Source organism: Mustela erminea, chromosome 1, assembly GCF_009829155.1.
Source record: "Mustela erminea isolate mMusErm1 chromosome 1, mMusErm1.Pri, whole genome shotgun sequence".
Taxonomy (NCBI): domain Eukaryota; kingdom Metazoa; phylum Chordata; class Mammalia; order Carnivora; family Mustelidae; genus Mustela; species Mustela erminea.
In genome coordinates this window covers 191,792,363-191,819,092 of record NC_045614.1, presented here as the reverse complement: position 1 = coordinate 191,819,092, position 26,730 = coordinate 191,792,363, and the positions used below count along the sequence as shown (strand labels likewise).

Here is a 26,730-nt window from a genome sequence, read left to right as displayed (position 1 = left end):
GGATCCTGTGAGTCTTCTTCAACATTTAAAAGTCCTTTTGGAAACTTCCCTGGTCTTCACTTCCCCACCTTGAAAGTATATATAGTCAGCCACTCCTCACTACCCCAAGCGCAGGTCTTTTTGCCCACAGGCCCTGTCTCCATGCTTTAATAAGACCACATCTTTGCAGCATGGAGGGCTCAAGAATTTGATCCCCAACATTTCCACATCATTATTAGCCAAAACGTTACTCTCCAAACTCCTCCTCAGTCTTCAAGATTTAGCTCAGGTATAAACATTTTCTGAAAGAACACCCTGGATATCCTCATCATGAAACAAGATTTCCTGATACATGCTCCCATATAATTCTGGGAATTCTTCTACTACAAAATTTATCATGGTCATGAAATTGTCTGTTTACACACTCTCTTATTAATTTGATTGCTCTCCAGGGCAAAAATTGTATCTTCAGCAATGAGTAGAGAATCAATATATAGTAAATGAGTAATAACCTAAAATAAACAATGGAGAAACAGCTTATTTGTTTGCTTTTGGGGGGAGGGGTGTGTGGATTGTATATAATAGCATTAGAAAAATCTGCCATTTATTATCAACTCATTAAAATTATAAAATACAATGCATAGCTGTATAAATGCACATATGTGTATATGTGCACATATATATATTTATATGAGAAATACATATATATTGTAGTGTCTCTCCCAATTGGATGGGGGCCCCCAACTGTGCGGTGATCCCATCAGGTGGAAGACAGCAACAAGGGCAGTAAAAGAATTTACTTCAGGCAGAACAAAGCAGACAGAAGTTTACTGAATACATCACAAGTAAGCAAGAGGCAGGACAGTGAAGAAGAGACTATCAGCAATGGGGCAGTTTGGAGGGACCACATTTAAAGGCAGAAGGTGAAGAAGTATGGGAACTGATAGAATTTTTCCTTTTCTGGTAACTATTCCTGGTTGTAGGTAGCCCATTGCTCAGCGACAGTTTATGGATATTCTGAGGTGAGTCGCGTAATGGGCCTGTTTGTATTCATCCGGGGGTTTGGGGTCACTATAGGCCCTTTTGCCTTGATCAAGTTTCCGTTGCTCAGGCCTGTTGCCTACAAGTGGCCTCTACATATATTGTATACTATGTGTACGTACATACAAGAAAAAATGACACAGAAATGGAAAAAATATTAATAGTGGTTCTCTAGGACATGGGAGTAGAGATGTTTTATTATTTTTTAAAATGATTTTATTTATATGAGAGAAAGTGAGTGACAGAGAGAGTGAGAGAGAGAATTCACGGCAGGGGACAGGAGGGGCAGAGGGAGAAGCAGGCTCCCCGCTGAGCAGAGAGCTGGATGTGGGGCTTGATCCCAGGACCCTGGATCATGACCTGAGCTGAAGGAAGACACCTATCAGACTGAGAAAACCAGGTGCCCCAAGATATTTTATTTTCTTTTAAAAATTCTTCAGTATTGAGGCGCCTGGGTGGCTCAGTGGGTTAAAGCCTCTGCCTTCAGCTCAGGTCATGATCCCAGAGTCCTGGAATTGAGCCCCACATTGGGCTCTCTGCTTCCCCCTCTTTCTCTCTCTGCCTGCCTCTCTGCCTACTTGTGATCTCTCTCTGTCAAATAAATAAATAAAATCTTAAAAAAAAAAAAAACCTGTTAGTTCACTTTTCTTTTATAAAACCGTGACTCCCAAACCATTTTAGATGGGGGATGGAACAAAAGAAACAAAGCACACTAGTGCCGTGCCTAACCATATATCTCTTTGTTTTAATTCTCTTAAGCCATTGCCTCATTGTCTTTAAACCCCTCTCTTAAGATTTCCTAGCTCAGAAATATGGTTAAATTCAGGCTATCTCTTAAGAGTCTGGAGCAAATCCAGCCTGAGCAGGAACATAGGCTGAAGACAACAGATTTGGGGAATCAAGGAAAATTTTAAAGGGGAAAATAAGAAACCAAAGAACAATCTGGAGCTCGAGAAAAGAGCAACTTAGAACAGAAATAAAAGGGCAATGGCCCTTGCCTTCTGATAATTGTATGATATTTAGGTGAGTTTTTTGTCTGAGTATAGACTCGAGTATATTTGCAGGAGTATAAACCTATTTACATGAGTATAAAACTCAGGTCTTTAAAAGTATCCGGTGGTCTCCCCGCCTCCTCATTTTTAACTGCCCTCTCTCATCCCACCTCCTAAGCATTCCCAACCTCATCCCAAATTAAGACACGTATTCTCTATGCTTTCCCTATTACCATGTCCTATCAGGTACTTGTACTTAAATATAAATTGGAGGATGATGTTTTAAAATCCAAGGATACCTGTGGTGGGATGACTAGAGCAATAGGCCTCCTTCCACATCTCTCACCCTACCTGTACTTTGTGCTTTTGGCATAGGAGAGGTCAGGGAACTTCTAGAATTTTGAATAATAAATGCATTCATATGTAGAGGATTGGTTCCTTTCAAACAAACCTTAGTCTATGCATACTTATTAGATATTATAACATGATATTAAGATCACATATCCAAAGGTAACATAGTGTAAGGCAAGGTATCCCTTCCCACTTCTTTCCACTCCCCCTTCCCCGCCCCCTGCCACCCCTATAATGAAACTCCCATTGTGTCTCATCTCACCGGCAGGTGAAAAAATTTTCCTAAGAAGGCTCCTTTTAAAACATATTTAACGGATTCCTATGTTGGCCATCTGGATGTCTTCTTTGCAGAAATGTCTGAAGGACCTCAATGTGAGAAAGGAATTCATCAAAATCCTTGAGGAGAACACAGGCAGCAACCTCTTCGACCTCAGCTGCAGCAACATCTTCCTAGGAACATCGCCAAAGGCAAGGGAAGCAAGGGAAAAAATGAACTACTGGGATTTTATCAAGATCAAAAGCTTTCGCATCGCAAAGGAAACAGTTAACAAAATCAAAAGACAACTGACAGAATGGGAGAAGATATTTGCAAACGACATATCAGATAAAGGGCTAGTGTCCAAAATCTATAAAGAACTTATCAAACTCAACACCCAAAGAACAAATAATCCAATCAAGAAATGGGCAGAGGACATGAACAGACATTTCTGCAAAGAAGACATCCAGATGGCCAACAGACACATGAAAAAGTGCTCCATATCACTTGGCATCAGGGAAATACAAATCAAAACCACAATGAGGTATCACCTCACACCACTCAGAATGGCTAAAATTAACAAGTCAGGAAATGACAGATGCTGGCGAGGATGCGGAGAAAGGGGAACCCTCCTACACTGTTGGTGGGAATGCAAGCTGGGGCAACCACTCTGGAAAACAGCATGAAGGTTCCTCAAAATGTTGAAAATAGAACTACCCTATGACCCGGCCATTGCACTACTGGGTATTTACCCTAAAGATATAAACGTAGTGATCCGAAGGGGCACGTGCACCCGAATGTTTATAGCAGCAATGTCTACAATAGCCAAACTATGGAAAGAACCTAGATGTCCATCAACAGATGAATGGATCAAGAAGATGTGGTATATATACACAATGGAATACTATGCAGCCATCAAAAGAAATGAAATCTTGCCATTTGCAACAACGTGGATGGAACTAGAGCATATCATGCTTAGTGAAATAAGTCAAGAGGAGAAAGACAACTATCATATGATCTCCCTGATATGAGGAAGTGGAGATGCAACATGGGGGGTTAAGGGGGTAGGAGAAGAATCAATGAAACAAGATGGAATTGTGAGGGCAACAAACCATAAGTGACTCTTAATCTCAGAAAACAAACTGAGGGTTGCTGGGGGGAGGGGGGTTGGCAGAAGAGGGGTGGGATTATGGACATTGGGGAGGGTATGGGCTATGGTGAGTGTTGTGAAGTGTGTAAGCCTGGTGATTCACAGACCTGTACCCCTGGGGATAAAAATATATTATATGGTTATGACAAAGGACAGCTAAGTTATCCTGTTGGTTTATTTTTTTTTCCAGTAAGTCTGAAATTACCTGTTCAATACTTCATTATGATCCCCTGAAGCTAAATAAGATAACTTACTTGAGAGTTCTCTGCAAATTGCTGGATACCGTACAAATAAAGAGTATCAGTAGTGTTCTTACACAAATATAGTCTAGAGATTGGTTTGCTTCATGTATTTTGGACAGAGTGGGATTTATTTTAAGCCAGTTGGTTTCTTTTGAAACTTTAGTTAACACATTGTATATATTCAGAAAAATGCACAGATCAGTGGACAACTTGAGGAATTAGCAAGACATGAACACACCCATGAAATCCCCGTTCAGGTCAAGACATAGAACATTGACACCACCTGAAGTCTGACTGTGCTCATTCCAGTCGTCCGCTCCTCACCTCCTCACCTCCTCCCCCAAGGTATATATTGTACTAGTATTAGTATATTAGTATTTTAATATATTATTATATACTATATAGTATCTACTATATAGTATATTAGTATTAGTATACTATAGTATAGTATTAGTATACTATATAGTAGATACTATATAGTATATTAGTATTAGTATATACTAATACATGAGTATTTACAATCTATTTATACATTTTATGATGATGAACATTAGGTTGTTTGCAGTTTAGAATGACTGAAAACAATCCTGCTATGAGCATTGTCTGAAATGTCTTTTGGTGTTCTTGTAAATGTGTTTTATTGGATATACATCTAGAAGTGAATTTTCCAGACCATGGGTTTTAGTAGATAATGTCAGTTTCCCCAACGGTTTAACCAGTTTTTATTCCTGCCATTTGGTAAAGGGGTTCTAGTTGCCTTGCATCTAGTCAATCCTTAATAATACAAATCATGGGACACCTGGATGGCTCAGTCGTTAAGCATCTGCCTTTGGCTAGGGTCATGATCCCAGGGTCCTGGGATCGAGCCCCAAGTAGGGCTCCCTGCTTGGCGGGAAGCCTGCTTCTCCCTCTCCCGCTCCCCTGCCTGTGTTCCTTCTCCTGCTGTCTCTCTCTCTGTCAAATAAATAAATTTTAAAATAATAATAATAATAATACGAATCTTTTTCATTTGAGCCATTCTGCTGAATGTGTAGTGGCAATTCACTTTTATTTGCATCTTCCTAAATCATGTCAGTTTTTTCTGCCTTGCTAGAAGTTCTCTAGTTTTCTGGTGGAACTGCACCTTATAAGCATAAAGAATCAACCCATATTTATGGGGACAACTTGTCTTTTTCTTTGGTTGAGGAATTTTAGCAGGTATGGTTTAGGCCTGACTGTGTACAACTGTTGTCACATTCTCTATTCAGTAGATATTTTCCACTGGAAAATTGTCTCTACAAGTTTTTAGGAAAGTAGATTTTATTTTTTTTAAGTGAGAAAAACAGGCAAGTATTTCAAGAATCTATAACAAGAAGAAAAAAGACACAGAGGCTCTCCCTCAAGATGTCTTACCAAACACTCATGAGTTTAGCTTCTCCACTTCTTCAAATCCCTCTTCCATTGACTCAAGAAATAAAACAATAAAAATAAAGCTATAACAATACTTGAAAGCTAGGTGGTATGCAAACCAGAACAGTGAAGAGTTCCTGAAAGAAACCCCACAAAGACAGGGAACTATAAATCCATACAGTGACAGAGGAACCCAAAATGATGACTTTTTTAGGCATCAAATCATGTAAAGAACAAAAGTTGTCTCTGGGAGATGGTGCTAGCCATAGGGAGCTGCCCAGGTAATTAATTTAAAAATTATAAAATAGCTGTGCCAGGAATCCTCTCCACGCCCAAATTACTGAATCTCACATTTCCCCTCAAATATAGGGATGTAAAATGAGAATGTCCAATGCCCAGACTGAACTTCTGAACTGAAAATTTGAGCAATGTCTTGGAGAACAAGCTACACGCATTATAAAGTCACCTAGCTATGCAATCCCTCAATCAAATATAGGGAAATCAGCAGAAACAGTAATCCTTCTGAGCCCATTTTTTAAAAGTAAAGACTTTTGAGGACTTAAGAGTTGTAGAGAAAAATAATTAAAGGATTGCAACTCCTTATGAGTTTCTCCTTTGGTGGTAGAAACTGTCCCTGTGCTTAGGGTAACGACAATTTCTTGTCCAAACCAGACACTTCTGAGCATGACCAGGGCACTGTTAAGAATTTTGCTTAGAGGACGCCTGGGTGGCTTAGTGGGTTAAAGCCTCTGCCTTCTACTCGGGTCATGATCTCAGGGTCCTGGGATCGAGTCCCGCATCGGGCTCTCTGCTCAGCAGGGAGCCTGCTTCCTCCTCTCTCTCTGCCTGCCTCTCTGCCTACTTGTGATCTCTCTCTCTGTCAAATAAAAAAATAAAGAAAGAAAGAATTTTGCTTAGAAAAAAGTCTTAAATCAAAGCTGTCTAAAGTGATCATGGATATGTAGTCATGCCTGTCTGTGCCACTCCTCCACAGAAATGAACAAAAATGGTGCAGTCATATTCCCTCAAGTTTGATGATTGCGTCAGCTAGGCTTATTTGCTGCTCAGCCAGTTATTATGAAGATTCTGATCTGAAGGAGAGAAAGAACAAAAGAAAGAAAGAAGTAAAAAAATAAATTTTGATTAGAGAAAAAGGAAAAGAGAAAAAAAAGTAAAAAGAAATTTTTGTGATAATCAGAAAGAACTGAACATAGATTTGGGCATTATATCATATTAAATAATTAGTGTTAATTTGGTTCGGTATAATAGTTTTACTTGAGAACAGCTAGACTTTAAGACTTCCTTTTCCACACTACTCAGCCAAGGATCTGTGCCACTTAACACCTGTGTAGAGTAGATTTTATTGGAGCGTAGTACAGAGGTTCCCAGGATTGGGAGATACCAATATCAAGCATCTGAAATAAGGTAATCTGTACTAAAAACAGAGAATCTAAATAAACTTTTATACATTTATACTGAAATCCCTACTTCTTTATCTCTCCCTGCTCTGAGGATCCTGGCAGTCAGGTTTATCCCACCCAAACAGGAAAAGGATTTTTTCTGGAGAATCTGAGCCATCGCAAGAAAAAATATCCATACATATTGAGATCCCCAATGAGACAGCCTAATAAGAACACCTTACAATTAAACCTATAATCATGTCACAAACACACGTATACTCACATATATGTATATAAACATTCCAATCAGTTTTTTAGTGACAAACTTTTATATGTAAGCATATATCCCCAAATCATCAGACATCTGAAAGTCCCTAACATGATAGACAAGCACAAACAAGCCAACATTGGAAAGCAACTTGAAGGAAACAATTTATGCAAGGAAAGAGGAAAAGAGATGGTTGATATTTTCAGAGAAAAAAGAGGAGTTATTTCATCCTTGACATAATGAGTGTCAACTCTAAAGAAAAAATAATCAGAGAACAAAAAAGAGACCTTTAAAATTTTAAATACTAAAGTAAAAATTAAAAAATTAATAAAATATTAAAGGACAATATTTTAAAAACTAGATATAAAATTTAAAAAGATAAAATTATAGGACCAGAATAGGAGGTACAATTTATTGTGTGGATACCACAATATTTGGTGGATACCAAATAAGAGATACCAAAAGCCTAACAGAGAAAAGAAAAGAACTAAACTTAAAATTTTTTTTCAATAAAATTTTCTGAGTTGAAAGATCTAAGATTCCACTTAAAGGGAACTACTGAGTGGCCAACACAATAAATAAATATATATGCAAATTACATATCACCATGAACTTTCAGAATACTAAGAAAAAAGAAAAAATTTTACAAGAATTCCAGAAGGAAAAAAGATGACATAAAAAATGAGAATAAAATTTTCTATAATCTTCTCCACAGCAGCACTAGATACAAGAAAACAAAAGGACAATGCCTTTAAAATTATAAGAAAATTATTTCCAAACTAGATTGGTAAATCTAAACAAATTATCAATAAAATGAAGTAAAATAAAGACATTTTAGACATACAGATATTTAAATTATCTTTCTCAGGCAATCACTGGAAGACAAGTTCTACTAGAATGAGGACTTAAACCAAAAAACAAAAACAAAAAATACTAAAGTGATCATCAAAAGAATTTCAGGGAAAAAAATTGTAAAACTATTGTAGAAAATGGGTACCATTTGGAGTTGGTCAAAATGGTAAAAAAGAAATACTGTCAAGAAGATGAAACTAGGGAGGTGCCTGAGTGGCTCAGTGGGTTAAGTCTCTGCCTTGAGCTCAGGTCATGATCTCAGGGTCCTGGGATCGAGCCCCGCATCAGGCTCTCTGCTCACTGGGGAGCCTGCTTCCCCATCTCTCTATCTGCCTCTCTGCTTACTTGTGATCTCTCTCCCTCTGTCAAATAAATAAATAAAATCTTAAAAAAAAAAAAAAGGTGAAACTAGGGGCACCTGGGGGCTCAGTGGGTTAAGCCTCTGCCTTCGGCTCAGGTCATGATCTCAGGGTCCCCGGGATTGAGCCCTGAATAGGGCTCTCTGCTCAGGAGGGAGGCTGCTTTCCCCCACTCTCTCCCTGCTGCTCTGCCTACTTGTGATCCCTCTCTCTTTGTCAAATAAATGAATAAAATCTTAAAAAAAAAAAGAAGGTAAAACTAGCATATCTTATACATTAGCATATAAAATAACAAAACAAGTATAATATAAATTTCAGGAAGCTTAAAAAACCTTTAAAAGAGTAATCTTATATGCAATAGAAATCACAAATATCACGTTCTCGTTTCGTTCTTGAGAATTCCACATCCCAATATCCTTGCAATTAGACAAAGCCATGTGACTAGTCTGGGTCAACAAAATGTGAGTAGGAGTGGCATATCACCATTTTTTACCTGAAGCAGTGAAAATCCCCTGGGTTTTCCACTCCATTCTCTCTCTTCTGCCATAGAGATTGTTACTGAATTGGTACAGCCACAAGATCAGAGCCTTCTGAACCACTGGGTCAATGCATTAAGGGAAAACTGCCCAGGGGAGTCACTTGATCCTGGTGTGGACTTTGTATGAGCAAAAGCCACTGAGGTTCTGACGTTCATTTCTGTGCTATAGATTAGTCTATTCTGGCTAACACAGCATTACACACAGTTCTATTGTAGAGAACATTTACGTGTTCACAATAATAGAAAGAGTCCAAAATCATGACTATATGGCGGGCATAAGAAATGTGTTGTGCAAGGACGCTGTATGGGGTGAGGGAGCCAGGCCTGTATGTTGGTGTGATAGAGATGTGGGGGCGTCAACGAGAACAAAATCCTCTTCTTCCACAGTGGAAGGTCAATAAATAGTACCTAAAACTCAAAAGAAATGGTAATAGAAGTGTGACTGGGCATCAGCTTCGGACCTTACCTATTTGGCCACAGTGAAAAAGCCCTCTTGACACACAAAAGGCAGATCAGTTGAGAACATGTATTAGGTTTTCCTTTCGTAAGAGTCACTACAAGAGTTCAGGTCTTTAACAATGGTCAAATACCTTACAGGCAATTATACTTGATTGGTTGTCCTGATTCAGGGTGGTGGAGCAGGTGAAGAAGTGGTGGAAGGCACCCCCAGAAGCCCGGTGTGTGTTTCCTTCTCAAGGCCCCTAGCCATGGTTAATTCAAAAGACAGTACTCAACTGACTTGAGTAGAGAAAATAAATGCAGGCCCTAAATTTAGCGTTGAGGCTAAAAGACCCTCAGTTTAGTATGGTCTGGCTATTGTTGTTTTGAAATAAAACAGTGGGATCCTAGGAGTTGGGATGAGTCTATCTTCCCCATGGTGTTGACTGAAGAACAAAAGCCAGTGTGCAACACGAGAAGAGGAAACAGATGTACAGGGAGATAACATCCTGGGTCCTTAAAAAAAGCTCAGTTCCCAGGCCGGGGAGCACCTCTTACATGTGTAAACTAGTTTAATTCCTTTTCATACTTAGAGCCAGACAGTTTGGACTACCAAAATTAATACTGATCAATTCAGACCTAAAAAGGCAGCTTAATTCTCTCCTTTGCACCTAAAAATACACATTCCTTAGGTAGTTAGCGGGGAAGAGCTCATTCAGAGTCTCGCCTTTGCCTAGACACTTAGATTTCTCTGACGGCTATGTATGCCTTAGAACTGGCCACCGGTCCTTCCTTACAGGGCACAGAAAATTTTGTCTAGGGAACCCTGTGGAACTACAGAAGAATTAGAATCTTCAAGTGGGTGATTTCACCATCACTTTCACTGTGGGCCACATACAACACAAAGTTTTATAGGATACCAAAAAACCAAACCCACCGCCTAGAACATTTATATCTTTTAGTAGAGGAGACTAGCATTAATGATCTGTTTCCCCACCTCTAGAAACTGCTGGAGTCCTTTTGTTGATACTGTCAGCTTGAGTTTATAGCCTCCCAGTCTCCTGGAAGACAGAAGGAGAGTCAAATGTGCTATGCTACTAGGAAGACATAAGCTAATGAAGAAAAATGATTAATCGATATTTGTGAGCAACACATCGAAGCAAGGAGAGAGTCTGCATTTAGCTCCAGAGTGTAAACCATTCTGTAGAGAGAGCACTTCTGAATCCACTTCGTCATTCTTGATTTAGCAAATGTGAGCTTTTCTTCCTCTCAGCTAACAGCCAAAATAATTAACACAGAGTTTACATGAACTGGGAAAGTGCTGTGTTGAGGGAAAAAAAGAGAAATTGTACAAACCCTGTGGCCAAGCAGTTCGCTGCAAGAAATAGAACTGTGAACATCGGTCTGATTGGAAATGCAACCGCGTAGAGCGAAGGTGACGGAAACTCAGAAATCAGATCAACATTTTCCATATTCACACCTTATACAAGGTTCTCAGAGCATCTTGTCGGGAGACATAAGGAGAATGGGGACAGTTTTATGTCACAAATGTCAGATGAGAGAAAATAGTAATTTAATTCAACATTAAGGGGTACATCAAAATGAAAAGCATTTGAAGTGTTTCATTTGACACTGTCCATTCTAAATTCACACTAAAGCTGAATAGTTTAAGCCTGTTACACTGAAAGGGACCCGCAAGATCACGTGGTTCTTCATTCTTGCTTTAAATGGCAGAGGAAGAGGACACGCAAAAGGTTGAGCGCAGGTCCAGCTTAAGCAGCTGGTGAAGAGCAGAAGAGACACCGAAGCCAGTCCTCCTGGCTGCTAATTAGTGCTCCTTCCACCCCACTGGGCTTCAGGTAAAGTCTGTAAGGGCCCCAGTATGATAATGGGACTAATGTCACACATGAGAAGACGTGATCTCAAGTTTCCCACTTGTTAGAATGCAATTTTTCTTTTCCAAAATGGGAAGGACAGCCTTTTTTTTGAAAGCCATTCAAAGGTACAAATGTGTGGACTTTGAGCAAACTGTTAAGGGAAGTATATGGCCTAAGCATAAAAAGAAATGGCACAGGTAAAAATGGCACAGGTGATTTCATGTACAAATTTTATACCTTAGAGTCTAACTATCTTGACAATTCTTAAGCGGGGGGGGGGGGGGGGAATCGGGCTTCTTGTCACCACGATTGAACTGCGATTCCATTACTGAATCAATACTCCTGCTAGCAAATATCCCTTATGAAGTAGTCTTGTTACACAGATTGGAACAGTTTTGGGAGGAGGGAGCGGCAATGCTGGGAAACTTGGGGAAAATAATGACTTCAAGACAGAATTTATTTAATAGACAGAACTGGGGCTGGGTGAGTGGGGGTGCGGCAGAAGGGGGGTGTGAATGACTTACATTTTGATGAATTTTTTAATAAAAGCAGGATATAGACATTTCGGTTTCAAGTCAGAGGATAAAAGGATCAAATGGATCTTTTCTCCAAATAAATACAGTTAGGCTACATTTTCATGGTCAGTAGTGCTCCATTTGTAGGTGTCCCTCGTTTCAAAAACCAATTTGGCTTATCTGTTTTCTCCTCCTTACATATATCTCAAAAGCTGTAACAGATTCAGGGAAATAGATGACCCAGTCACAAATGCTCACTTCTCTGGGGACCTGCCTTTAAACTGACCTTGAGCTTCACAAACCAAAAAGAGCATCTGTGTACCTCAGGACAGTATTCAATCTAGGGAAAAAAAAAAAAAATTATGTAAAAAGGAAGGCAAGATAGGCTGAGTTGGCCAAAGCAAATAAATAAACTCATCCAAGCCAATAGATAAGAATGTAGAACCCTCATTAATTTGCTGATTCGTTAAGGGTATAAGTGGTTACAGGAAACGTCTGTTTAGATTAATGCCACATGATCCTCGGTCTTTTACAAGAAAATTTAAAATGTAAACTGGTCCAAATTTTTATATGGCTTTTTATTTCTGTCCTTTTAATTTGGAAGATTTTGTTGGTGTTGAGGGGAGAAAGAAGAGCCTGGGGTTCAGTCAAGTAGTATATGTGTCGAGGAAAATTTAATTGTTTACTAATGAATTTTGATGTACTTTTCTAAGTCCTTGGTTTCTGGAGAGGAACCACACACACAATTGTGTGGTGATATTAGCAGAATTACGGTTACCCATGAATAAACTGAAACAAAGTTCTGTATGACTTTTGACATAGATAAAAACCGTTGCTGTCGTGGGAGGGAAATTCCCCCAGCTAATGCTCAGTGGCCTGTGGTGGGGAGGGGTACTGGGGGAGGGGTGCCCGTTTTTAAATCTCCAACTGCCACCTATTAATGGGGGCTATTTTAAGAAGTATCAAAGGTTTTAAAAAAAGAAGAAGAAGTAGTAGTAAAAGAAAAACAAAGTTAAAGTTTGATTTAGCTATGGCAATCTGAAATAAACAAAACCATGTTTTTGTAAGTTTTGGCAGGATACAAAAATTATGGCTTAGATATTTATCTAGTGCTTTCTAGGTGCAATGGATAGTGTGGCAGATTAAAAATGGCTACAATTTCTTTGGTATTTCTCCAGTGTAAAGGTGGGGTCTATAACTCCTTCTTGAATCTGGGTTGATTCCGTGATGACTTACACCAGTTGAATATGGCAGAAGTATCTCTGTGTTAAGTTTCTGGACCTAGCCCCTAAAAAGCCTTTAGCTACTATTTCCTCTTTCTTAGAACACTCTCTGGGAGCCCTGAACCTCTAAATAAGAAATGTTTATTCTAAGAAATCCTACTGCAACAGGTCACATGAAGGAGTTCTGGTCTTTCTGGTCTACCGTCCTACCTCTCCAGTCATCCCTACCACACGCACGGTATGTGAGTGAAGCCACGTGGAACTTCTCCAACTTCCCTCTGCCCTGTGTAGCTCATCGACCAACTAAAAACCACCAAGTGACTTCAGTTGATAAAGCAGAAGAATAAGGTAGAAAAACTGCTCCACTAAGATCTAACTTCCTGGTCCACAAAATTGTGAGATATAAAATGGTTGTTTTTCAAAGCCACTAAGGACCAGGATGGATATCAGAAAATGTAATATGCATGTTCTTTACATTTATTAACCTATTTAATCCTCATAACAGTCTAATCATGTAGGTAATGCTATTTGCCCCGTTTTAGAAATAAGCCCAAAGAAACCGAAGTTTAATGAGATTAAGTAACTTGCCCACAATCACATTGCTAGTAAAAGGGCAGAACAAGAATTCAAGCTCGGGCAGTCTAATGCCAGAATCTATACTTTCAGACATATTTTCTCCATCTATCCTGGAAAAAAATTAAATAAAACTACCAATCAATAAATATTCATGAAATGCTTTGAAATATTGTCAAACACTCTGGGAGGTGTACTGTAGCAGGAGAAGCATCACCAGCGATATTAGTGTAACGATCCCAGCTAATAAAAGAGACACATTCTCTGGCGCCCAGACCAAAATAAACTACCTTCCTTAATTTCTCCCACTTCCTCTCCAGTTACTTCTATCTCATCCCCCCAATTTCTCCTGAGCACTTAACCCTGAAGCCAACCCTATTCATTTAGCTGTTGATTGCCTTTCTGACCCTTTGGAACTTTAGCTTGGGAGAGCTGGTGTGGTGTAGCTTGGACACCCTGTATCCAACAGCCTTATTTTATACAGCAAAGAGTTGCTAACTAAATACTGAATAACTTCACTCATCTTCTTTAGGCTAGGCTCTTAGCTCTAAATTACCAGAGGTCAAATATGGAAATGTTGAGGAAAAGAGCCCAGAAGAATTCTCTAGTTGTGTGCATTTATAGTGGGAGAGAGATGATAATTTTTATCATATTATCAAGAGAATATTTAATTCAGAAAGTATAAAATGCTGTTTATTTAAAAAAAGAGAGAGAGATCATTTTTTTCACTGCCATCCATCACAAAATACATTTATTTTGAAGGTTCCAGTATGTGGGCTTGCACACACGCAAAGAAAAATGGAAGCACAAGTTTCATGAAGCAGAATTTCCTCTAATTTCATGAAGTACACTCTGGTATTTTTCTATTTTATTTATTGTACTTCATATTTGAAACGATGGTCTGACTTCATAACTTACTAGTGGAAAACCTGTGCTAGTTCAGCCACTTTTTTTTTTTTTTTAAACTAATTCTAGCTCTTCTTACAGATGAGACATTAGAATCAGGAGGAGCTTGTGTCATGTCTTGGCAGACAGGTGGAGGGTAGATGTGAGCTTATGAACTTCTCCAATATACTGCGTAACAGTTGTCCACCCCCCTCTAGGCAAGGTGCACCTTCAGAAAATACATTTCCATAAAAAGGACTTTCTCAGTGTGGATATGCATATCCATTTGTCTGCCCGTGGGCTTCAGGGGCGGGGCAGGGTAGATAGGGTGAGGAGTAGGACAGTTTGATCTTTCAGAAAGGAAGTTCTTTGAGAGCATATCCTGTGGTGAATCTACAAATTACCTACAGAACTTCACACAGCATCCTGTGGGTACGCTGAATAGGGAGGCAGCTAGTACAAGCAAAAGATCACTGCACTCTGAATCAAAAGAAGTGGGTTGGAGTCCTAGTTCTACCAGTTGGGCAAGTCACACAAACTCTTTGAGCTTCAACTCCTAATTCTTTAAAATGATAAAGATAAAGGAACTCTGTTCACCTAACAGGGTTATGGTGAAGAACAAATAAAACAATGACTAGATAGACTTAGGAACTTTTTTTAATTTTCTCTTTAAACTAGTTCCTACTAACTGAGAATAATTCCAATCAATTCAGTAATTATTTGCAAATAATTCACATTTGTTCAATAAATGTCTTTTTCAGACTAATAATTGTATGACCTTCTTACTCTATTTTTCAAGCATTTCACTCACTCACTGCTGCCTCTTTTCCTCACAGCCTGCCTATTCCATCTTCTCACAAGAGAAGGACTTTAATTTCCTCAGAACCTTACTAGCAAGTAGCAGCACCTTGGGATGGTGGGAAGTAGAGCTGATTAATGAGATGGAATAAAGTTAGTGGAGAAGAGAATTAATGACACAATGGCAACTTGGGTGTGGTTGAAAAATTCTATACTCCGGAGTCAGAAAACCCATTTTTTAAACCCCAGACCCTTAATTCACTACTTATGTGCAGTGAATGGGCTGAATTGTGTCCCTTCCCTCAAATTCAAGTGCTAAAGTCATATATGACTGTATTTGGAGGTAGGATCCTTAAAGGGGTAATTAAGGTAAAATGAGGCCTAATCCAATATTACTGATGTCTACATAAGAAGAGGAGATTAGAACACAGACATGAACAAAGGAATGACTGTATGAAGACACAGAAACAATAAGGCCATCTACAATCCAAGGAAAAGTCTCAGAATAAAGCAACCTCATCAATACCTCAGTCTTGGACTTTTGGACTCCAGAACTGTGAGAAAATAAATTTGTGTTGTCTAAGCCACACTGTCTGTGGTACTTTCTTATGATAGTCTAAGCAGACTAATATACTATATAACCTTAGTTATGCTGTAGGAATAAAATTTGAGAAAAAAATATTCTTTATAAATCATTATGGGCCTTCCCAGTGTCTTTATTTTATCAAGACAGAAAAAATAGGACTTTCTTATAAGCAAAATCTGACAAAGCATTTATAGATTTTTGGAAATATGAGCTGCATCCCTACACTAAGAAAATGAGGAACATCTTCATACCACTTGCTTAAATACCCTTTGGAAATCCTTCGTGGCAAGTATATCTTTGAATAAGAGAGAATCTGGTGATTGAAAAATAACGGCAAAAGTAAATTTTAACACTTGATTTCATAAATGGGCTCACAATCTTGACCCTGGGGAAAGCAAGGAAGAATTGTCATGGTCCTTCTTCTTCCTGGACACTAACGTGGTAGTCCCAATGATGCTCAACTGTAAGCAATACCTCTGACATATCTTCCGTCACCAAGTGGACAGAACCAGCTTTGGGGAAGAGCACTTCTCCAACAATGAAAATTCCATCTATGCAATGAAAGACTGGGAGAATCCAGGTGATTTCTGTATGAAGATTGAGCATTGCACTTGACATAGAACAAAAAGCATGTGAAATTTTGTCCTAATATCCTAAAATTTCCTTCTATGTTCTATAGATGAGGATAGTCCCACTTCTTTTTTTTCTTTTTTATGACTTATAGCAGGAGTGTGTGTAAGCATTGAAATGCATATGCCCTTACACACATATACACACAAAAACTGTGTTTATCTATGGGCTTGGAGATTTCTAAAAGTAATCTTTTCCTTTCTTTTCAGTACTATCTCAATATCCTAAATTACATTAAATTTATAACCAGAAAGAGAAACATTAAACTTGTATGCAAGTATACAGGATATTACTTGTGATTTAGTAAGTGATGCAGGGAATCATCATGAATAAACATATGAATAAATAAATGAATTAACATTGATAAATTGAGAATAAAAGCTAATTTTTAAAAAATGACTCTGCTCTCTGTTTTGTTTGATGAATACCTTGGGCCATTCAGAAACCACAGGGAGAGCCTCCTTCTAGGGCTCCCTTCTCAGCCATGACTAGGCCAGGGCACTGCTGCCTGTTGTTATCCTATTATGGTTCTTTCACCGATCATTCTGATAGTATAACTGCACACACACCTTAGAGGTCCTGTAACAGCTTCCCAAAGAGTTTGTGTACGTCTGTGTCCTTTAATCTTCTCTTGCTATGTCAGGGAATTGTCAATTAATTCTTTGAAAGAGAAATTTTACTAGGAATTCTATCTTATGAAGCCAGGGATTTCTTTTCACATTCTAGATTGTGAAAATGTGATAAGAGGACGCAGGTGGTTAGAGGGGTAAATGAGCAGCAGTTCCCTTTTAGGAAACACAAAAATTAGAGCCACAGGTACAAGGTCTCATAATGGCCTCTCTTGTGCTTGTATCTCTTAAGCATCAATGAACTTAGAGCCATAGCACAAGACACAACAACCACATACATAGCATATGCATACCCTTGATTAACAAAGAGTACGTATAAGACCATCCATCCATTGGCATACACATTGCACAACTGCATGGACTCTTATAGCATTGCTTTAAAAACAAAAAACGAAAAACAAAACACAAAACAAAACAAGCAAACAAAACAAAAACAAAAAAAACATGGTCTTTGGAATCAGGCACATATCTGGATTCAAATTTTGGCTTCACTACTTGCTGCTGTGGAATCTCATGCAAGTTATTCAATTCTCTCCTCCTGCCCCTCCCCCCACTCACACAGGTGCACTGGCTCTCTCTCGGTCTCTCTCTCAAATAAATAAACAAATCTTTAAAAAATGTTCTGCTTTTTTTTAAGACATGTTAAGTGATTTGGAACTTACAGAGCAAAACTGTGACAGGTCTAGGCCTACATCAAGGGTCTGAGATAAAATCTATCCATGTAGATGAGAAGCCAGGAGATAAGGCATAGATAGACACAGATAGAAAGAACACTACTATGGTAGTAAAGAGCAAAAGAACCCACTTTAGAGAGAAAGGGTTGAGGAAACTTTGGGAAGCAACATTTTAACAGAGACCTCAATGAGGAGTAAGAGTAGCTCCTGAACACTTCAGGAGCCTGGCTGAAAACAGCTCATGTGAAGGTGAGACAAGAGTGCATGTTCTAGAAAAGAAAGACCTCCATGAGCCTGGAGTGGCATAAGCAAGCATAACTCAGCAAAAGATGAGGCTGGAGAAGCAGGTGGAATCAGAAGAGCCAGGGTGTGTGGTGTAAAGCTTCCACAGAGCTTTACAGAGCAGGATTTTACAGGGAGAAGCAATGTGAATCAATATGCATTTTAAAAAGGTAATTCTGGCTACTATGCAGATTGGACGGGAGCCAGAATAGAAAAGAGAACTGTTACTGCAGGAGGCTAAGTGAGGAGGAGAGTGCCTTGAACTAGCAGGTTGACCCTATATAGAGCTAAGTAGATGGTTCAAGTTGTATCCTGGGGGTAGAATCAATAGGGCAGGTGATGTAAGTGGGAGTGAAGGGATGGTTGACTCACCAGTAAAATGAGGGGATTAAAAAAAAGGACCCACCATCCAGGCTCATGGTGAGCATTAAATAAGATAATGTATATTGGGGGCACCCAAGAAATATTCAATGTGTGCAAGATGTTATTATCACCAAGACAGGTATAATAATAAGCCATTTTAAATGATTGGCAGTGAGTTTCTTTAAACTGGTGGAATACTAAAGGGTGAAAATTGGCTAATTTTGAATATCTTCCTATAGATGCATGTATCTTTGAAGGAATTCTTATTTTTCACTTGTTTAGAATGACTGCCTCATAATTTTACCATATACTCTTTATTTTTATTTTTTTAAGATTTATTTATTTCATTGAAAGAACAGGCAAGCCGAGCAGAGTCGGGAGGGACAGAGGGAGAGACCATCTCCAGCAGACTCTCTGCTAAGTATGGAGCCTGTACAGGGCTGTGACTCAGGACCCTGAGATCATGACGTGAAATGAAACCAAGAGTCAGACGCTTAAGCAACTGAGCCACCCAGGTGCCCCATAACTTTACTATATACTGAAAACAACCTCAAGCAGGGGGAGAATCTCTTAGGTTCCGAAGGGACTAAAGAATTAGAGAGTGTAAAGAAGGTTGAAAACTTTCATTAAAGATTTACCTCCTCATCAGTAATCCAAAGCATCCATAAAGTAGGTGTGTCCCTGATGATTCAAAGAGATACTCTCAATTGGAAGGCTTTAGTAACCCAACTTTTTGCTTCTGTGTCTTGAGATCATAATTCTGAGAATTTTCTTACATGACAAATACCTGACCTTTTGTAAAGATGTCATTTTCTCAACATGACTGCAGGAATGACAGGAGAGATGGAGGGTCAGAGAAGCCAATGAGTGCTATTTGTGTCTTGAGAAAAGAAAAATGCAAATGGCAAAAGTGCATTGCAGGAGACAGAAAAATAGATCTTTCCTGGTCACTCTCCCAAACTGATATACCCCATCTCATCACCGGAGACCTCTGGTCATTTTCCTAAGCAAAATAAACATTAAAGGGTAATTTTTTTTCCCCTAAGGTTTCTACAGGTGTCTTTCTACTTGTCAGCCTTGTTGTTTTTAAGGTTTTCGTAACAAGCAAAGAAGGAGGCATAGGTCCTTCAAAAGAGTCCACACTTGGGTCACAACAGAGCGATAAAATTCCTCAAGGCTTCTGACAGGCACAACTGCAAATATACCATTATACCTGACCACAGAGGACTCAGGAGGACTTTAAAAAAAAAAAAACTGAACAGACTCATTGAGTTACCCAGATCTGTCTTCCCGATTTTCATTGATTTCTTTTCAAAGTTTCTGTACCAATTAATTGGTCATGATTTACAATATCCTTCTGTGGGGAATCAATGCTATTATCCCTGGTGTCATTCAATAGTACAATAATATCTCAATAACTTTTCAGTCTACTTACTGTGTTTCCTGGTCTGCAAGGATGTCTTATTACCATGACAGCTTTTAATACAGTTTGCTCTGGTATGTAAAAAAAGTCTTTGTACTAGTGGATTTTCTACTAACTAGTAAAATGGTTCCCTGCCAATCCACAACCTAAGAGGGTTAGACTTTTAATACCTTCAATGCCATTGGCCGCCAGCCACTCCAAGAGTCACAATCATAAGAACAATCCACCATTTCCCACCAGTTGTCCTAGTGTCCCCCATGGAGCTACACAGAGGACTTAGAGTCTCACGCCATGTCCTAATGTAACAAAGGGGCTGAGAGTTCTAATGTGGATGGACAAGTGATTCTCTCACTGGGGTGAGAAGACCCTTCCTCAAACTAGGGCTTATTAGTACATACAACTGAAAGTTCCCTAATCCCAGTATATTGTAAGCATCTGTCTCATCTGAAACAAACCCTTCTCATTTCTGTGTGCCTTGTACCAGTCACAGAGTGTGCTTTCAAAAATATGTGATGGATTGAACTGAATTCAGTTTAAATCAGGAATACTATGCCCATTTGGCTTTCTCCTTTTCCCCGGGTCAATAAAATGGCAGCGAACCTGGCTGTTATTTTTCAGGTGTTCTCAGTTGAAAGTGGCAAAAAGCCAGGTCGGTGTGATGAGAACTGATAGTGTATTTCTCCTGTTCCCAGGCTTCTGGGTCTTTGCCACGGGAGAAGGTGGCAGTGAGCCAGAAATGGAAGCCAGAATTGCATGGGGAGCAGTCTCTGCCCTATACTAAAGTGTCCATAATTAAAACCTAACTTAAAGCTAGAATGCTACTGCTAAGGAAATGAATTAGGTACATTCACAATTCTGGAATATTCTGACAGAATCATCATAGGTTCAGAAGTTAAACAGAAATGAGAGAAAAGTTAAAACATGGGAAGTTTCTGTTAGTGAATTCTGTAACGTTGCTAGGAAATCACTACAGATGACATTTTTTCTTATCAGATCTACAGATGCTTTCAGTGATAAGAATGATACCTAATATAAGTTAGTTAGGACTTCTCCTTTGATTCCAAGCTTGCAACATCAGTACTGACAAAGTTAAATGAAAGACTACACGGGAGAGAGTCTGGGTGGCCTCTCAAATGGAAAGGGAGCACGTGGCAGGAGCTCAGGTACAGAAGAATAATGCCTGTGCTCCAGTTCCAGGGTAAGGAACCGCTCTCAGGGTGGCAGCAAGGTGAGCATTAGGCTTCTGAAAAAGAAAGATGTTATTTTTGAGGTCTGAGGTTTGGAGTAAAAGGTTTCAATGAAGCAGTGGTTAATTTTGTTATTAAAAACACATATCACATATACACACACTCAGACTGGGATTGTTAGTTATACAAGTAATGGATATTCATAAATGCCCTCATTGGCATAATTTATATTATCTGCTGATAGCTTTAAAAATTAAATTTGGATCGAAGATCTATGACAACAGTTCCACTGAATGCCCAGAGGCAATCTAGGTGACACTACTCTCTCCAGCTCCTCCCTTGACTTTATTCTTTGCTTCTTAACTTCTATGACCATAATCATTCCATCTGCATTTGAGAGCTGCCGTTGATGCACCGTAGGGGTAGTCCTCTAAACTCGATGATGAAACAGAGTTAAAACAATAGCTAAATTTTTCTTGCAGAGTAGTGTACTTGAACTATCAACTAAGTCAAAGGGCTTAAACACTAGCCTGAGTTCTGCGAATGCTCTTCCTGTGATTATTCACATTTGCTAACTCATTAGACAGCTTCTTAAGCAACCTGAGCCTTGATTTTCCATCTGTGAAATGGAACAAAGAATCCATTTCCTGTCCACCCCATGAAGCTCTAGGATGAAGTGAGAACATACACACGAAAGCTTTTTACAAACCGCAAAGTGCCATAAAATACCCTTGAATTTATACTTATGGCTAGGAATTATGAACTCATATCTACAATAAAAACAAAATGATAACATGAAATGATCATTTGGAAATGTAGAGATAAAAGCTAGAAAACAATCTGTAGGAATTAAGTCAAAATTATGATAACACCAGCAATAAGAATGTTTAATGTGATCTGATTTACATCACTGCTGATGACTGGTAGAGGCAGTGGCATTTGAATTGTGTATAATTGTCAATATATTGATGATTTAATACCCAAAGTTTGTTTGCCCAGCAAATATCACAAATGTTAAGCTAATTTTGAAAAACTGTAATACCACCTTCTTGCGACCCCCATCTCTGCCCTATTTTCTGTTTCATTTTCTGTGCACTATGTATTGCTCTCAAGGTTATAAGGAAAGGAATAGAAGAGATGAGTCAATAATGAATATTCTTGCCAGAAAAATAAACACTGAATTGGGACTGTTGTTAATAAGAGTGTTACATACAAAAACAAATGATTTTTCTTCCCTTTTTGGCATTTAAAAGCTCTCAGCATTCAGGGTTTTAGTTTTCTTTGTTAAAGCGTATCAAAAATTGGAAAAAATTCAGAGAACAGCAACCAAATTAAAAAGTTTAGTAAATAAAGAAGGATTGAAAGAATGGGGCAATCTTAGACATGAAAAAGCAAAACAGCTAGTGCAGTAAAAGGTCAAGGAAAGATAGATAGTAAATTTAGAACCATTTTACATAGCAAGCAAAGGATAAAATAGGATTAAAGTTCTTAGGTAGGACCTACTGTTACAAAAGAAAATATACAGCAACGTATCAATTACCTAGTTTCATTTGAGTGTGAAAAAATTCCACTTTTAAGAATTAGCTTGAGGATTAGAATTGTAAGCATTCACAATGCCAACTTGTTTGATATGCCCAAGTCACTTCCATTCTTTCTTTTTCCATGAATGACAGAAATAAAGATGCAAATGGCCTGGACACCATCCCTCAGTGCTAATAAAATGCTAGAGTGTAAACAGTGCAAAATAAAGATACACATTACAGAATAAATAATTTGTATTTTATTGCTAAATGATTCAAAATCTCATGGAAATGTGACCCCTATGGTATTGTAAATAGTAACACCCAAAACCATGACTGCTGGGAGACTATTAAAAGATGTTTCTTCGGGAATATCATGACTTCCATGTTTTTGCACAGTGGGCAATTTATTTTCATATTGGATTCCAGGCAGGAAGTGTTTATTCCTGCCAAAGAGGATGTAAAATTTCCCCCACTCCTGTTGCCACTGAGGTTGTTGCTACCACAGAGAAAACGAAGTTAGTTGCCAAAGAGAGAACATAGTTCCAAATGGAAGACTGAGACATGAGAGGGGTCACAGCATCATATGGCCACAGAGAGCATTTGGTGAGATTTTGGACAAAACTGGGTCTTCTAAAAGAAATTGAGAAAAAGTCAGTACCTTGTGCACTCATTAAATATCTATGTATAAAATAAAAGTTAATGATAAAAAAGTAGCAGACATTCTACTGCAGATCACATGAGACCAGACATGAAACTTACACAGAACAAGAATCCAGACCAGGCCAGATGAATTTCCTCAGAGGATGTAGGCTTATTACTAGTCCCTCAAAGAGAAAACTTAATAAAATGTGACAAATATTTCTCATTTTAAAAAAATGCTTCTTGTATATAAAAATAGAGAAGACAGTTTCTTAAACATCGTGAGCAATATTAAAAAACAAAAACAAAAAAAAACAGAAAAGGGGTGCCTCGCTGGTTCAGTCAGTAGAGCACAAGACTGTTTATGTCAAGGTTTGAATCTGAGCCCCAAGTTGGGTGTTGAGATTACTTTAAAAAAAAAAAAAAAAAGTATATAGGGACACTTGGGTGGCTCAATCGGTTAAGTGCCTGCCTTCCGCTCAGGTCATAATCTCATAGTCCTGGGATCAAGCCCTATGACCAGCTCCCTGCTCAGCAGGGAGTCTGCTTCTCCCTCTCTCTCTCCCTACCTGCTCTCTCTCTCTCTCTCTCTTTCTCAAATAAATAAATAAAATCTTGAATAGAAAGGAAGTATATAAAAGAAACCAAAAGAAAACATTAAAAATATGACACACTAAAATGATCCTCAATGAATCTAAGAGCAATACAAATTTAACTGAGGGTTACTAATAGTTTGGAGAGTTTTAGCTCATGCAACAAGTCTCAGAAAAGAGTTTGTTGGGGCACCTGAGTGGCTGAGTCATTGAGTGGCCCCTCTTGATTTCAGTTAGTGTCATGGTTTCAGGGTCCTGTGATCAAGCATGTGTCAGGCTCCTCTCAGTGGGGAATCCACTTGACGATTCTCTCTCTCTGTCTCCCTCTTCCCCTTCCTATTCCCCCACCACCCCTGCTCATTCTTTCTCTCTCTCTCTAAAATAAATAAATCTTTTTTTTTTTAAAGAGCTTCCTAATTGATTAAATTTTGTAAAAATAGAAAAAAACTAGGGTGCCTGGGTGGCTCAGTCGGTTAAGCAACTGCCTTCAACTTGATTTCGGAGTCCTGGGATCAAACCCCAGGATGTTGGGCTCCCTGCTCAGCGTGGAGCCCACTTCTCCCTCTCCTCCCCACTTGTGCTCTCTCTCACTATCTCTCTCAAATAAAGAAATAAAATCTTTACAAAATAAATAAATAAAAATGTAAAAAAATTTGAAAAGGAAAAAGCTATTATTATTTGCAGATGATATAATTTTATGCCTAGGGAGTCCAAAATAAATAATTTTTTTTATTATCATCATTATTATTAGGAATAGGATGTCATGTCTAGATCCTATAAGCTTTCATGACTGATTACATGGTGGTAGCAAAGTTAAAAGAATTATTGAAGTCCAACGTTTTAACTTGATTTGTGTTCTACTTCCCTCTGTCTCTAAAACAATGACCTTACAGCAGGTCACCATCTTTTCTGGCCTCGGTTACTGTACCAGCTACATTCTTTCCTCCCCAGTCAATGATACCCACAGCTGTTGGAGTGATTTTTTTAAAGTTGAGATATAATTGGCAGAAAAAAATTATATGAGTTTCAGGGGTACAACATAATGTTTGATATTTATATATTTCAAAATGATCACTATACCAAGTCTAGCCACACATAGTTAAATTTTTTCCTTGTGATGATAACTTTTAAGATCTACTCGTTTAGCAACTTTCAAATTTACAATATGTTATTATTAACTATAGTCACCATGCTGTCCCTTACATTCCCAGGACTTATTTTATAACTTAAGTTTGTACCTTTTGACCATCTTCACACATTTAACCCACCCCAACAATGGCAAATCTGTTCTCAGTATCTATAAGTTTGGATTTATGGTTTTTTTAGATTCCACATATGAGGCTATATGGCATTTGTCTTTCTCTGTCTGGCTTATTTCACTTAGCATAATACCGTCTAGGTCCATCCATGTTGTCACAAATGACAAGATTTCATTATTTTTTATGGATGAATAGTATTCCATTGTATGTGTTTGTCACATTTTCCTTATCCATTCATCCATAAATGGACACTGAAGTTCCTTCTATGTCTTGGCTATTGCAAATAATGCTGTGATAGACATGGGGACACATATGACTTTGAGTTACTGCTTTCATTTCCTTCAGCTAAATACCCATAAGTTTAGATTGGCTGGATCATATGGTGGTTCTATTTTTAGTATTTTGAGGAGCTCTCATACTGTTTTTCACAGTGACTACACCAATTTACACTCCTACCAGCAGAGCACAAGTGTTTCCATTTCTCCACATCCTCACCAACACTTGTTATTTCTTATATTTTTTATAATAACCATTCTAATAGGTGTGAGAGGATATCCAATTGTGATTTTGATTTACATTTCCATAATGATTAGGGGTGTTGAACAACTTTTTGTGCACCTATTGGCCATCTGTAAGTCTTCTTCGGAAAAATGTCTATTCAGATCCTCTGCCCACTTTTTAATTGGATTGTTTGGGGGTTTTTTGCTGTAGTTGTATAAATTCTTTATATACTTTGAATCTTTACCCCTTATCAAATATATGATTTGTTAACATTTTTCTCCCATTCAGTAGGTTGCCTTTTCATTTTGTTTGTCACTTCTTTTGCTGTGTTAAAAAAATTTTCAAATAAGTGAGTTCTATAAAGTGGTTCTATAGAAGAAAATACATCAATAGGTTCCCTTTATGGAAACAAAATTAAATTTGGAAAATAAAATGTAGAAAAAGAACAAATTTATATTAGCAACAAAATTTGGTAATGTCTTAGTATAATTTAACAAAAAAAGAATTTAAAAACTATGAAGAAGAAACTAGGGGCACCTGGGTGCCTCAGTCAGATAAGTGTCCAACTCTTGATTTTGGTTCCAGTCTTGATCTCAGGGTTGTGAGATTGAGCCCTGTATCGAACTCTGAGCTGGACATGGAACCTGCTTAAGATTCTCTCTATTCTCTCTCTCCCTCTGCTCCTCCCCACCCAGCACCCTCTGTCTCTCTCTAAAAAAGAAAGAAAGAAAGAAAGAAAGAAAGAAAGAAAGAAAGAAAGAAAGAAAGAAAGAAGGAAGAAAAAGAAAGAAACCCATATAGCTTTACTAAAGAACAAACAAGAAGAAAAATGATTTTCCAAGATGAGAACACTTAATTCCATTTAGATATAATGGATTTATATTATTAGATAAGTGCAGTGATGTTCCAAAAGAAGCATGGCCCTTTTTCTTTTTAAAACCTGACAAGTGGATACAAAACCTAAGAAAATTTTGAAAAAAACAGGAAGATGTGGCCCACCAAATAACTGTAAATATAAAGTCTAATACAATATATAAGAACTAATATAAGAACAGAGAAATTCTAATTTCTAATATAAGAAATAAGAAATTCTAATGTTCTAATATAAGAACAGAGAAACTGGTCACTGGACTAGAAAAGAATTCAGAAACAATGCAAGTATATATTAGAAACTCTATATGATAAATTTGGCATTTCACATCACTGGAAAAAGGAAGTTTTATTCAATTAACTGGTATTGAGACAATTTGTTGTCATACAAAAAAGAATAGTTGAATTCTTATATTATGCTTATACTCTATTAAATGACAGATCA

At 38.1% G+C, this 26,730-nt stretch overlaps 2 long non-coding RNA genes across 4 annotated transcripts in view; one reads left to right on the top strand and one right to left on the bottom strand.

The window, feature by feature from the left end:
* LOC116595849 overlaps nucleotides 1–26,730 on the bottom strand; it is a 212,187-nt gene that overhangs the window by 141,030 nt on the left and 44,427 nt on the right. The gene's annotated exons all lie outside the window — the stretch shown is intronic.
* Nucleotides 19,967–22,644, top strand: LOC116595861. The gene is made up of 3 exons (XR_004287893.1): nucleotides 19,967–20,069; nucleotides 20,707–20,941; nucleotides 22,574–22,644. It is a non-coding gene; the product is annotated as an uncharacterized LOC116595861 (long non-coding RNA).